Below are 14793 nucleotides of genomic sequence, written 5' to 3' on the forward strand. Positions count from 1 at the left end.
AGGTATAGGATAAAGGTAAAGGTCAGTGGTGGGTTCCGGATCCCGTTGCAACCAGTACAGTTGCAATGTGGCCCGGCATCCACCACATGAATGCATGCAGTGCGGGCATGCATATTTACCTTTGCGATGCGTCTGTGAGCCTCCGTGATGCTCCAGCTGCTCAGGAACATTGCGCAGATGCTGTGCACTCTGTGCGTGGAAGAGCTCAAATACAGGTAAGGAGCTCAGGCGGGTGGGTGGGCCCTCCAGAGCACCATACCATAATGGTACCCGGTACTCCTGGAAGGCACTGGAACGCCCATACCGGGGCATACCGCCTGCAACCCACCACTGGTAAAGGCTCATTCTCTGAGTTTGTGGGTTGGTTTCCAAATGTTTCGTTACCAGACTAGATAATATCTTCAGTGGAGTTTAGGGGATGTCAGTGTCAGTATTCTGTTTATAAGGGCTTACTAGGTGTGGGTGTGTCAAGTGAGGGTCTTTTGACAGGTCTTGTGATGAGTCTTCTGTGAGTCATCTGTGAGTCTTGTGATGGGTCTTGTGATAAGGAGATTACCTCAGGTCAGGGTTCTTTGGAGGTGAACTAGTGTGGGGTGGGGTGCATGAGGTGGTTGAAGGTCGGTGCTTTCTGTGGTTGGGTGTGCGGTTGATTTGGATTCTGAGAGGATCGTAGGCTGGTTGTAGGTCAATGTGTCTGTTGATGGATTTGCTTGTGGAGTGCCAGGTTTCGATGAACCCATGAGCATAGCGGGTGGTGGCATGCCCAATGGTTTTTGTGTTGTTCCAGTCAAACGGGTGCTTTTTGATGTTGGTGTGGGTAGAGATTAAGGATTTGGGATCGTGGCATTTGACTGCCAGCTGATGTTCATAGATCCTGGTTTTTAATTAATGTGAAGTTTGTCCCACATAGAATTGGTTGCATTGATTACAGTTGATTTTGTAGGTGACATTGTTTCTTTCATCTGTCTATATTTTGTCTTTGGTTCTGGATAATTCCTGGCAGAGTGTGGCTATGGATTTGTGGGCTATTGTTATTCCTAGGAGTTGGAGGATTCTGGCTATCATTTCCAATACCCCTTTTTGTACAGTAAGGTTAGTTTTTGCATGGTGATTGACATTTTAGTCATGTATAATTAAAATAGTCTAAAGCATGCATCAATTTGATTCAGGAGATTTAGGTGCTGCTAATGAATCTGGACCACTTAATAAAACCAAGGAAGTCATTATATCTGAAGCATTCCCATGATCTACCAAACAAGCCATTTGTCATAGAAAAGGAAAAAGGCAAGTTTGACATGACTTGGCAAAATTACCTCCTTGAAATTATACTGTTCTTTCTAAATGCTCTCAGACATGCTGCTTGACAGCCCGTCAGTACTTTCTCCAGTTTAGGTATTAAATTAAATGGTCCATAGTTTCCCAGGTCCTTATTCTTCCTTTTTATGAATATATTTTGCAGTCTCCAGCCTTATGCTACCTTGCTAGTTCTCCAGAAAATTTCAAAGATTATAGCCAACTGTGCTGGTATCATTTACAGTATGTCAGAGCCTTCACTATCTGAAGATATAGCCAGTGGTGGGTTGCCAATATTTTTACTACCAGTTTGGGTGTGCTCGCACGCGCATGCACAAAAGCGTCCAGGTAGGTGTGTGGAGCCTCCCACCACTGCTACTACTTGTTCACTCGATCTGGGCCAAGGTGGAGCAAGCCACCTCTGGATATAGTCCTAAAAACCTGAATTTGTTTAAGGTAACAAAATGAAATGTCACTTTATCAGTCTTGAGCTCTTTATGCTTTTTCCTCCTTCACATTCAGGAAAGCTCTCTTCTGAGAAAAGACAGATACAAAGGTGTTAAGCAGTTCTATCACCTCCCTATTTCCCATTATTACTTTCTCACCTTATTCACAGGAATTATAACAGCTCCCATCACTCTTAATTCACACATACTGCTCCCTATCCTTCTTATAATATTTTGCATTCCTCTTCAGTTTTATGTTACTCTGAGTTTTAACTTTCCTGACTTCATTCTTATTGACTTGAGTTATCATTTTGGTCACCTCCTTAACAGGGGTGGGTTCCAGCAGTCATTACTGCCAGTTCGCTGGTGGCCGTGCCCTGCGCATGCATATGCAGTGCAATAAAAATTGCTTTGTGCATGCGCAGAAGCAAAAAACAAGATGGCGGACAGCGCTGCCCAGAGAACCGGTTCGGGGGCATGGCAGGTCTGGGTCACTGCCTGTTTCAGCAACCCAGGCCACCAAACTACTACTGGTTCGGTGGATACATAATATAAGGTAACATAACGTAACATAACAAATTGTTCTTCTTCTTCCCTCTTAACATAATCTAAGAAACAACAAGACAATGTGTGGAAACAGCCATAGGCCTCTTTCATAAACAGAGGGAGCACTATTACATCTTATCTGCTCTTGGGAAGCATGGCAGTCATCTGACTTACCAAACAAGAAGCATTTTTGATGCATGGCTGAGTCATCCACTGAATCTCTTCATGCTATTTAAAAGCAATAATTTTTCAGTCCTTTAGCGATAATTCTTTTTTTCCCCCTCCAATAGCTTCACAGTCTATAAAGCAATTACAAGAACTGTTCTGTTAGCCTAACCTTTCACAACTTGGTATACTTGAGAGGAGTTAGAATTTGACTCTAATCTTTCTTCCCAGCATGAATTTACTGGCTAGAGAATACGGGACAGTTTTAGGAAAAGTCTGAAAGGCCCTATGTGAAGAAGGCCGGTTTGGTCTTTTTGGGGGACAATATTTCTTTAAAAATGTTTATGGGGTTGAATAATATTTGCTTTGTCCACCTTTACCTATCTATTCGGTGCCTTCGTCACTTCATATTTCCTCAAATATGTCTCCTAGCAGTTTACCTCTAACAGTTCTGGAACAGTATTGTGCAAATGAGCCTACTACTGAACAGCTCTGGACAGATATACTCTGTCAGCTAGTAGAGTTAGCTGACAGAGTAGTAGAGAAGTTAGTAGAGAATTAACAAGCCCATTTTTACTTTTTTGGACAAGTCTACCATCTGAACTTTAGATGTGACCAGAGGGAAACTGGCTCTTTCTGTTTATATCAGCAGCTGGCTAGAGGGAGCACTGAATGGCTGACTTCTCACTTCCTGTTTCCTTTTTCAGACATCTTCTCTATTTTTCCAACAGTGATGGAATTATCAAGTGACCTAGTGAATGAATGATACACTGTGTTTAAAACTCATTTAAAAAAAAAACAACTACCCCATGTCATATTGTCATAAACCAGATTACATGGCTGAACAGAGAATTAAACTACTACAACAGTGCTTGATGCATTGACCAGAGCATGTATCAAATAGAGTGCAAAGATGGGCTAAAAGAGGGACAGCAGGCAAAGATGGTATTTTTAGGCCAATAGCACATGGGAGTTCAAGGAGCATATCATGGGTTTTGCACAAAATCCATTCACAAAATGGTTGCCAGTCCCCAAACATCTGTTTAAATAAGGCAAGCTGTTGAGACTGTGTGGCAAAGCACTGGGCTATTGCAAGTATCCTTCTTTTTATTTTCTAAGAATTTGTTGTTGGTTAGAAGTTACCCAACTCCAGAAAGACTCTGGGTGGACAAATAATTTTTGTGAAGCTAAACTGGAGTTTGAGTGTATAAATAAGCATCAAGTTAAGATTTTATTGTACAGTAAACTTGTTTTCCATTTCCAGGAGAAGGTTCCTTATATTGTTTTTTTTTTCTCCCTCCCTCCTTCATACTCCTTCACAGTTCTTGGTTTCTATCCCATGAGGTAGATGGTGATAAAAGGCTCCTCCTTGGTGTGGAGGGAAATCTTTGTAGTGAGTTTTTAACAAAACTAGCTCACAACAATCAATTAATTAATAAGCAAATAATAATATAAAGTAAAACTATAAACTAAAATAATTAGTTGTACCTTCAGCCTTCCATCCTTCCGAGGCCGGTAAAATGAGGACCCAGATTGTTGGGGACAATGTGCTGACTCTTAGAGAGGACTGTAAAGCACCATGAAGTGATATATAAGTCTAAGTTCTATTGCTATTGTGCTTAATAAAATTATTGCTTTAATATGACAATAATTTTGTTTTTCTAAACTTTTAATAGATCTTTCTTTCTTTCTTTCTCTTTTCCCAAGAAGCAAAGAGAGGAGAATTTTTGCCTTGCTTCTTGCTATTCTATCCTCTAGTGCCCTTTGTGCAATGTGGTAACCTTAAACCATGGTATATCATCAGTATTGCTAACACATTTTGATAATTTATTGCATTGCACTTGGTGGTGTGCCATGCAACATTCCACCTTCATTATGGCACAGCACCAGCTCTTTTTTTACCCATCCTCCATTACCTCCTACTGTAATGGATGAGAAATGTCTTGCCTTGCTGCCCTTCTCATGCTAATAAACAAGAAAAAGCTGGCCACAGCTCAGTAACAAAATATAAACTTGCCATGCAAGAGATTCCAAACTCTATCTTTGGTATCTCCAGGTGGGTCTCAGACAAATGCCCTATTTAAAGTGCTGAAAAGATGTTTCCATTCAGTGTTTGTTTGTTTATTCAATTTGTATTCATCCAAATCTCATACAGATTCACAGCAGTCCACATAAGTGTTCATACTGAACTGGATGAAGTAATATCAAGCTTCCTATGATCTGATCTCTGTCATGTAGAACCAACACCAATTATATTATACTAGTCAAATATTCCAGGGAACTCATTTAATATGGAAGAGATGGAATTTGCAAATTTCACTTTATTTCTGGATATAAAGTAAAAGTAGTGCCACTTACGTTTGCACATTTTGGATTTTGATAATTAATGAATTTTGCTGATCAAAGTACAAGAGTATAACATATCACTGTCCTGAACATGTTCCCACCATGCCTGGCATGTGGCCTGTGCTGGAACAGATGGAAGCTAGAATGGAGTAAGATCAAGAAGTTTTTTTTTTCACCTTCTAGACCCTTGCCTTAATTTCTTAGATTGTATCTTTTAAAATACACATCTATCTGCTCTGCTTGCTTACTGTACATTTTATTTCAACTCCCTAGGGTCTGAGTTGCATAGCCATGGTCAATGGAGAAGAAAACAAAGAAACGTAACTCCTACATTATTAAAATTTCATAAATTTCCTTAATGTGTCTGTGTCTCTCTATGTGTGTGTGCATGTATCTATGTACCGTATGTGTAACAAATTTGTATATTTTACAAAATGTGAAGTGGGGGAGGAGAGAAGCATATAGGAAACCAAAAGAATCTTCCCAAATATTTTTTTTTTCAAAAAAAAAAGATATTAAACCTATGTGACTGTTTAAATAGTGCTACATTCAATTCCTATTTTGGAATTAAACACTGGGAGCTGTCTTCTATTGAATTAGATTATTGATAGCTCTCTGAGGCTTCAGCCAGATGTTTATCAGGCCTACACAGTAATTCAAAGGATTAAGTCTGGGCTTTAGGTATGAAGAGTATGTGGTACACTATTAAACTATAGCTATCTATCTATCTATCATTTACCATCTACCATCTATCTATCCATTTGTTTGTTTGTTTGTTTATTATCTCACCATTACTATTTTTCATAAATAACTCAAGGCAGCGAGCATATCTCCTTCTCCTTTCTATTTTTCCCCAGAACAACCACTATGTGAGGTGGATTGGGCTGACTGGGCCAAGGTCACTCGGCTAGTTTTCATGAATAAATCAGGATTAGAACTCATCATCTTCTGCTTTGAAGGCCAGTACTTAACCACTACACCAAACCAAAAAAAAAAAACCCCAACCTCTACGGTTTGGTGCTTCTTCTTAAACTTAGTGGCATTTTGGTGCCCCGTCAGCGTGGCTCACCTCAAAAATCATCTCCCTATTTAAAAGTGGTCATAATCCACTGGTAGCAAAAGTCATCCAACAATGACTGCAATGCTAAATTATTTCTAAAATGAACTCATTTCAAAGGGGATTAAGGTTGGTATGCTGAGGAGATAGGACGTAGACGACTCCTCCCCTCTAGGCTGATCATTCAACGTTGTTACAGGATCATGCTCCAGTATTACACACTGTGGGATCTAAAATCAACACTTCTTATTAGCAGTAATAGGATACTGCCATTTAATACCCTTGTAGTGAAATAGGAACTGTTAGGTTGGAAATTCATACATATGATCCTTTAAGTACAAATGTGGTTGTACAGCTTATCATTTGTAGACATTTCTGTATGAATAACATATAGGATATCTTTTCATTAATCTGATGAAGTAGGCATGTGCTAAACCTGCTGAAGATATTTGCAGAAATGATCTATCTCTAAAATTTCCACTTGGGAGCAGAAGTATTGCACCTTAGTTGCCTTTCTTTTTTGCCACTTCCTTATTTCTGGAATGCCTTCTCTACAAAGCCTTTGAGGTACAATCAATGTCACTGTTATAGAAATGCTCACCTCACAGTGTGGACTTGACAGAGGATTTTTTTTTAATTGCCCTGGGATTTAATAAACAAACAGCTGATTAGGAGTCAAGGAGTTAATGCCAAAACAACAGCTGCCTTTCAGAAAGGATTTGCTAATATAGCAACTTGCATTCAATACAAGGTCATCGCTAAAATTACCAGACTGCTAAATAGCTTCCTTTTGGGGATAGGCCCTTGTTGTTACCACGGGATATTGTGCTGATGAGGACAGACATCAGACCATTCAAGCAAGAGTTGAGCTCCAAAAGACAGTGTGGATAATTGCCCGATCAGCCCTCCAGGACTATCCATTTGGTAAGCATAGGCATGACCATGTGCTGCAATGCACACAAATGGCACTATGTCTTGTGGCTTCCCTAATCAATTCAGTAGGAACTGTACCCGAAGCATTGAAACAATGGCAGAAACCTTATAATCTTATTTGCCAGGTTGGCGCTTTTATTAGAAGCTCACAAATGGCAAAGGGCCACTGCCTAAGCCATTGCCTGCCATGAGGAGAGTTTGATTTGGAGTTTGATTTTCCCCTAGGTAGTACCCTGGCTAAGCATCTTTCATCCTAGGATAGTCTTCCTGAGAGCTATTAATGATATCAAAGTTACAGAGATGAAATGTATTGAGGAAAGGGCTGATACACACTGTCCGAGCTGAAGAAATTTAGTGCTGGTATTGTCATAACCATATGAAACGGAAAAGGACACTCAGGAATATGTTATCTTTTATCTGGCACTCCAAAAATCCAAATAGCAAACTCAGAATTAAAATTGGTTCAGAGTTTTTTTTTAACTTAGCAAGTTTAAGATGTGTGGACTTCAACTCCCAGAATTCTCTTGCTGATTGAGGTGTTGAAGTCTACAACTTTAAAATTATCAATTTTTTAAAAAAACTGAAAGTCTGGTTTTGCTTTAGCCCTTTCCAGATGTCTAGCCTATTCTTCTCACATCCTTTTGCATTTGGCAAAAAGTAAGGCTCACGATTCTAAAGTCTCCCTTCTAACTTATCTAAAGCACTTAATGTCTATACTGAATTCTCATTTTCCATATCACTGGATGATCTTGGATCCTATGGAATGAGAGAAAGAAATACAGGACAATTTGTCCTTAGTGACCTAATTTTATGCACCTCTATCATGACTTTGTCTTTTGCTTTGTTGTTGTTTTTTTTAAGCTAAGTGTTTTACGTATGGAAAGCTTTCCTCATAAAATTTTTGTCCAGTCCTTGATCCTTTGTGTTATTTTTCCTAGGTGTACAATATTCTTTTTGAAAAGCTTAGTAACTAGAAATTCAGATGAGATGAATATGCAGGAATATGCAGGTTTCTATAAAGACATTATTGTAATTAGCATTTTAGAGATTTTTATATTCTTGTTGACAGTTTCAGAGAGCTCTGAAAGACTAGTGAGATGGGACAAACCAAGTTACAGAAGCCTTCTTGAAAGAGTTGCCATTGTATATGCTTGATAATTGGCCTGTAGCTTTCCAATCCTTTTACTAAAATTAAATTTTACATTTGCATTAGCAAACTTCTCTTCCATTAATAGTAAGTTTGACTTTAGAATCATATTTTTTCATTTTTCATTTATTTATCAAATTTTGAAGCCACCCATCTACAGAAGGACTCTGTGCAGTGAATGTCCTGACAGTGAGAACAATCAACCAGTGGAACAGCTTGTCTTCAGAAGATGTGGGTGCTCCATCATTGGTGGCTTTTAAAAAGAGACTGGACAGTCTTGTGTTTGAAATGATATAGGGTCTCCTACTTGAACAGAGGCTAGAACTAGAAAACCTCCAATCTTCCTTCCAACTCTGCTATTTGTTAAAAAATTAAGACATAAAAACAGTATATAAAATTAGACAAGGAAGATTAAAAATCAAAGTTAAAAGTTAAAAGGTACAAGGAGAGCTTTCAGGATGCCAACAGCCCCACTATGTGTGCTCCTTTATGAGTCCCAAGCAAGGTCATAGAGCTACATTTTCACACCTTTCTGGAACGCCAGAAGGTGGGAGCCAGCCTCACCACTGAGGAGAAAATGCTCCACAGGGCGAGGGCAATGGCAGAGGAGGCTCTCTTTCTCTCAGAATTCTTCTGCTGACAGAGTTCACATCATACCTTCTCTGCCTAGCTAGGTGAGATGGGCTAATGTAATAAGATGTAGACAGTTCCATAGGTAGCCTGGCCCTATGCCATATAGGGCTTTAAAGGTCATAACCAACACCTTGAATTAGATCAAGAAGCAAACTGGCATCCAATGCAGATTGTGCAGCAAAGGCATTACATGTACCATTCTTTTGGGATCCAGGATTGCCCGCCTAGCCACATTCTGTACCAGCTGGACTTTCCCATTGAATCTTTAAATGGTAGCCCCATCTAAAGCATAAGTTAATTGTTTAAAAATATTGCTGGAGCAGAGAAGAACCCTTCCCAAATAACAAGCTTGTAGCATACATTAGAAGATTTCACTGTCACTCTTTTCCTCCCACTTCACAGGAGAGTAAATGTCCTTTCCAGGTTAATAGCACAATGCAATTTAGAATGGTCACCCCAAGATTCCTTGAGCAATTGCTTTGAAGCTAGAATTTTGACCTGGATTCTAACTGGGGAAGAACTGTACCTGATCCCTGATATCACCTTAGGGCTACCATTATTTGTGCTGTACACAATTCAACAACTATTGAGAATATGTTTATCCAGAAAATTCAAATTTACATTTCTCTGCAAATCTGGACGTTAAAGGAGACTCAAGAGAGCAGAATTTATAGTTACAATTTTCCATCTATGTCTCTTCCTGTTTGCCTAATGATGAGCAAACAGCAATAAAGTTTTCACTCATCAGTTCAAATGATTTAGTCTGATCTTACTGAACTGCCCTCCTCAGTAGATTGGACAAACACACCTTTTCTATTCCGCCTGTTCAGAATTTCATATCCTCGAACCTCACATACATCTGGGAAGATGGAATTCACCAGTAAACAAGATCCTGGGAAGCACACATTGCCACAGCTTTGTAGGACACAGCTCTGAATGGCTTCATTGACTAGCAACACGCTTGGCAACTTTGCTTTAGTAGCCCATACTGATTTATGATCATTTGATTTTAACAGGCAGGATGACTTGTGTAGAATAACATGAGTGTTCTTTTTATGCTGATTCTAATACAGCAAAATTTATCCTGATTTGAGGCAAAGTATTAGGTTTGTAGGTGGGTTCTTCGCTTAATTTTTATTTGCATCGGAATTTTATTTTTAATGTGTACCAGTGTGTACACAAAACAAGTGACAATAGAGGTTATCTTATTTTATCTTATCTAATTTGAAAAATAACTCCAATTAAGGTTTCTTGAAGAAAGCAATAACTCTGCTGTGCTTTCATAGTTAATAGTTTATAGTCCATGTTAGTAAGACTCAATAGCATAGGATTGGATCAAACTACAATTAGCATTGTGATTTAGATTAAATTAGTTTAGATTAAGGCCAAAGAGTTTCAGTATAATTCTGATTCCAAACCAATTAATTGGGCAACTATGACATTTACATATTATAGCTAAGCCTACTTCTATTGTATGTTGTCTTGGACCCTTGAAAAAAATGAGGTATTATGAAAGCAGGTGTGAAGAACTTGCAGCTCAAGACTCAAATGTAGCTTTTGGCTTATTTCCATGTCATCTTCAGCTTCATTTTATGCAGCCTACATGAGTGGCATAAAAAAGAAATAAAGAAGTAGGTTATTGAGGGAGAAATATTTGCTAATTCTAAGATGATCTATATCTGAATCCTGATTCACCCAATTTGGACTCTCTTATTAGAATGCTGTGCCCAACAAATTGCGATGGCAGAACAAAAACTAAAGCAAACAGAAAAAAGTAATATTTTAGAGAGAGGGAGGGAGGGAGGGAGAGATTGATTTATGTTCTGCCTCAGTCTAAGAGACTTTCCAAAGCTCATGGATATTCAGAATTCCTCATAGAGGGTGAATGGCCTATCAGAACAAGAGAGTTTTCAGTGCTATTCCCAATCAGTTTTGATAGAAAGGCAAGATAATAATAGCATTAAAAGTGTGGGAAATAGCAGTTGTCCCGTATAGCTGGAGTGAAAGAAGGCCTCTTCAGGAGGGGAATATAACACTGCCTCTTTCACAGCAGGTGGCATCATGCCCTCCCTCAGATAAGCATTGGCCATTACCCAGATTCAGCCAGATATCCTGCGCAGCTGGCTAAAGGAACAGAGAAGCCTGCATCCAGCCTGCAGGTGGCAGAGCTCATCCTACAGAGCACCCTACCTGCTTCTTCACATTCTACAAACTCAAAGTAGCAATTGGAGTATTCCCCAAATATTTGTCAGTCCTTGGATAAAAAGGAAGTGCAAGTTGAAATGGAGAGCTTAAAAACACTGTCAGCTGCCAATTTACCCATATTCTGAAGTAGTTTTCATTGGGATGAAACATATTACCTCCGCACAGAACTATGAAAAGTAAAAGGATTGTTTTTAAACAGAACACAACAGAATAATAGAGTTGGAAGGGACCTTCTAGTCCGACCCTCTGCTCAAGCAGGAGACCCTATGTCATTTCAGACAAGTGGCTGTCCAGTCTCTTCTTAAAAGTGATGGAACACCCACAACTTCTGAAGGCAAACCATTCCACTGGTTAATTATTTTCACTGTTAGTAATTTATCCTCAGTTTTAGGTTACTTCTCTCCTTAATTAGTTTCTATCCATTGTTTTACCTCTTGCCTTCTGTTGCTTTGGGAAAAGATTGAACCCCCTCTTCTTTGTGGCAGCCACCCAAATATTAGTTCATTGCTATCATATCACCACTAGTCCTTCTATTCACTAGACTAGACAAACTTAATTCTTGCAAACATTTCACATGTTTTAGCCACCAGCCTTTTAATCATTTTAGTTGCTTTTCTCTGCACTCTTTCCAGAATTTCTACATCTTTTTATAATACGGTGACCAAAACTGAACGTAGTATTTTAAGTGTGGTCTTACTAAGACTTTGTAAAGTGGTACTAATACATCACATGATCTTAATTCTATCCCTCTGTTAATGCAACCTAGGATTAAATTGCTTTTTTGGCTGCTACCACACACATCGGCTTGTCTGCATAGCAAGCGAGAGAGAAATGCTGCCTTCACTGTATTTCTTTTTAAGCTTATAATTCAACTATAATATGAAATGGAAGATAAGAAAGATGGAGCTAGGCAATAGGTCCAGTAGACGCCTGTGAGAATTAAACATTTAGAAGGAAAATACCTAGTTTGAAGCAGAAACTCACACTTCATTTCTCAACGCTGTCTGTCTGTTTAATTTTAAGATTATTATAAACATCTAAACATCAAAAATAGTGGTAAAATAAACGTGAACATAAAGGGAGCTTGGTCAGCTAAAATTAAAGGCTCGTTTAGTCCTGCCTCCTGTTTTTCTATGACCAGTGTAATGCCTCTAGGAAGCCCACAAGTGGGGCACATGGGCAAGGATCTCTCCTGCAATTTCTCAGTCATGGGATATAAAATGTATACTACTAGCTCTGAAGACTACTGTGCTTCCATTATACTCTTCAAAACTTTTTTTAAAAAATCCACATGCCTCCAGCCTAAGTGGATGCAGAGTTTCTGAATGAGGCTACTAATACAGGAAGTCTGGGAGTGCAGTATAAGCCAGCACTGTTTTACTGTTTCCTCTGAGTTTGTCTTTTGCCCTGCAAAGCCCCAGCTGTTTACCAGTTGTAATCCTTTTCTTGACATTAAGCAATGTATCAGACCAGGTGAATTCTGCCAGATCAGGCAACAATTTTCAGCTGGGAGGTGAGGGGACTTGAGACCACCAAACACGTACACTATTCCTCAGTTCTGACCTGAAAGCAACTTAAGTATGAAGATTCAATAAAGGAAAAAATGTATTTCATGCACTTTTTATTCAAGAGAGCAAATTATTTTTGTATATACAGTACAGTGGTGGATTGCTGCCGGTTCAGCCCAGATTGGCCAAACCGGTAGTAGCGTGGTGGTGGGAGGCTCCGCCCACCTACCCGGACGCTTCTGCGCATGTGAGCACACACAGGAGTGCACTCGAACCAGTAGTAAAAAATGTAGCAACCCACCTCTGCTACAGTATCATTTTAAAATCCTAATTTGAGTTTATTGAATGATTTTCTTTTTTTAGTATTTTTCCATCATTTACTTTTGATGCTTTCATTTCACTGAGGATACAAAAATGAAAGCAAATTCGTCTTTTCCTTCCATTCTTTCTTTGGTGCAGTGAAGGTAGAAGTAGAATTATCCTAAATTCATGACTATATTCCTTTGGTATATTATTCTGTATGTGTTGAGTAACTTAGCATGTGTATTACAATTATAAAAGATCAATTTGTAACTACTGTACTTATATAACGGAAACTAATATCAAAGTATAATATTCCAGGTTATAATACAAAAGTCTGAGTAAACAATGTCAATTAAAACTCAAGAGCAAATGCATCCCAAACATTTAGTGTTAGGACAAGAATTTTATACCAGGATGTGGCTCTCAAGAAAACACTATCTTAGATTAATCCATTTCTGGGTCATAATTTTATCAGTGATTTAACAAGAAATTTTAAGTACAAGTTGGCTTATGGCCACAGTTGAGCCCAAAACTTCTGTTACAAAGTGAGACAATTGTTAAATGAGTTTTGCACCATGTTACAACCTTTCTTGCCACCGTCGTTAAGTGACTCACTACAGATATTAAATTAGTAACATAATCGTTAAGTGAATCTGGCTTCCCTATTGACTTTGCTTTCCAGAAGGTTACAAAAGATGATCACATGATCCCAGGATGCTATGACTGTCATAATTATGAGTCAGTTGCCAATGTGGCCATGGTTGTATGAAAAATGGTTGTAAGTCAATTTTTAGAGCTATTGTAACTGAATGGAGACTAAATGAACTGTTGTACGTTGAGGACTACCTGTGCAATAGGAGGTCTCTTTAGGGCTTGATATGAAGCCTCAGCCTCTTGAACTGATCTGGGTACTTTATAGTATAGTTAGTAATAGTTACTAACGGTAAACAGTGTTTTGAAAAACCAAGTTAAATGATCCCACTTTGCCATACTATTAGATGACACCCATAATTCACAACAATGCTGTAATCCATTTTGGATATTATTAAGATACGGATGGTTTATCTCAATGAGCCATTCTAATGATAGTTTGGAGGTTATAATCCTGTTTCCTCAGAGGGAGGGAGTGCAGTCCCCCAAAAATTGTGCCCCTGATTCCCAGACATGAAAATCACCCATAAACACCACCTCCATGTTGTCAGAATTCAACTCCACTTTTCTGACACATATTCAGCTTATCATTGCTTCTGCATACCTGTCTTGTACTTGTACAGTCTCTCCAAATTTAGACCATTCCAGATTTAAAACTGCTGTAGGAACAGTACTGTTGGCCCCATGCTTCAGATGAGAGTTTCAAAAATTTCATAACAGTGTTGACCAACATAAGAAAGAAGTCTTATGGAACTTTAGAACCTACATACCATAGAACTGAGCCACCTTCTTGCACCCATTGTGAGCCTGTTGGTGAATCTTCAGGTGATTACTTTCCAACTTATTAAATCACTCCAGGAAAATATCATCAATGGTGTAAAAAGAAACGCTTCAAGAGAATGAATGAAGCATTTTTTTTATCTCCCTAGGTTTTTCTTCCAATAAATGTCATTAATCAATGCTTATGCATACTGCTTTGGTGTTCTGTTGACCCTGAAGCTAAATTGTGAAAGCAGATTCAGAGCAGATGCAAGGAACCTAACCATCAGCTGCACTATAGCTCTCCTACCACAGATTACTGATTAGTCAGCGAAGCTTTCTCCCATTAAGGGTGCAAGGTCTTATTATATTATTATAATACACACATGATGACCCTTCTCGTCTCATCATTATATAGCAAGATCAGGTTTTAATAGGCATGTGGCTTGGAGAAATACTTTGAATGCTGCAATGAATAATTCCAGGAAATCAGTTAATGCACTGGATATCAGTTATCTAAATCTTGGTTACCCAATTCTCCTGTTATTAAAGCACAGCCTGCATGTGGAGGAAGCCTTTGAACATTAGATATCTCTGAAAAAGCAGGTGAAACTGCTATGAAAACAACTGACCATTATTTGCAGCAAGGTTTCTTAATCCTCAGCATGGCTGGAGAATTCTGGGAGCTGAAGTCTACACATCCTAAAGTGGCTGAGATTCAGAAGCACTGGTTTATTGTATGACTATCTCTTAAAATACAATACAATAGCAGAGTTGGAAGGGACCTTGGAGGTCTTCTTG

This window comes from Thamnophis elegans, chromosome 4, assembly GCF_009769535.1.
Source record: "Thamnophis elegans isolate rThaEle1 chromosome 4, rThaEle1.pri, whole genome shotgun sequence".
Lineage (NCBI taxonomy): Eukaryota > Metazoa > Chordata > Lepidosauria > Squamata > Colubridae > Thamnophis > Thamnophis elegans.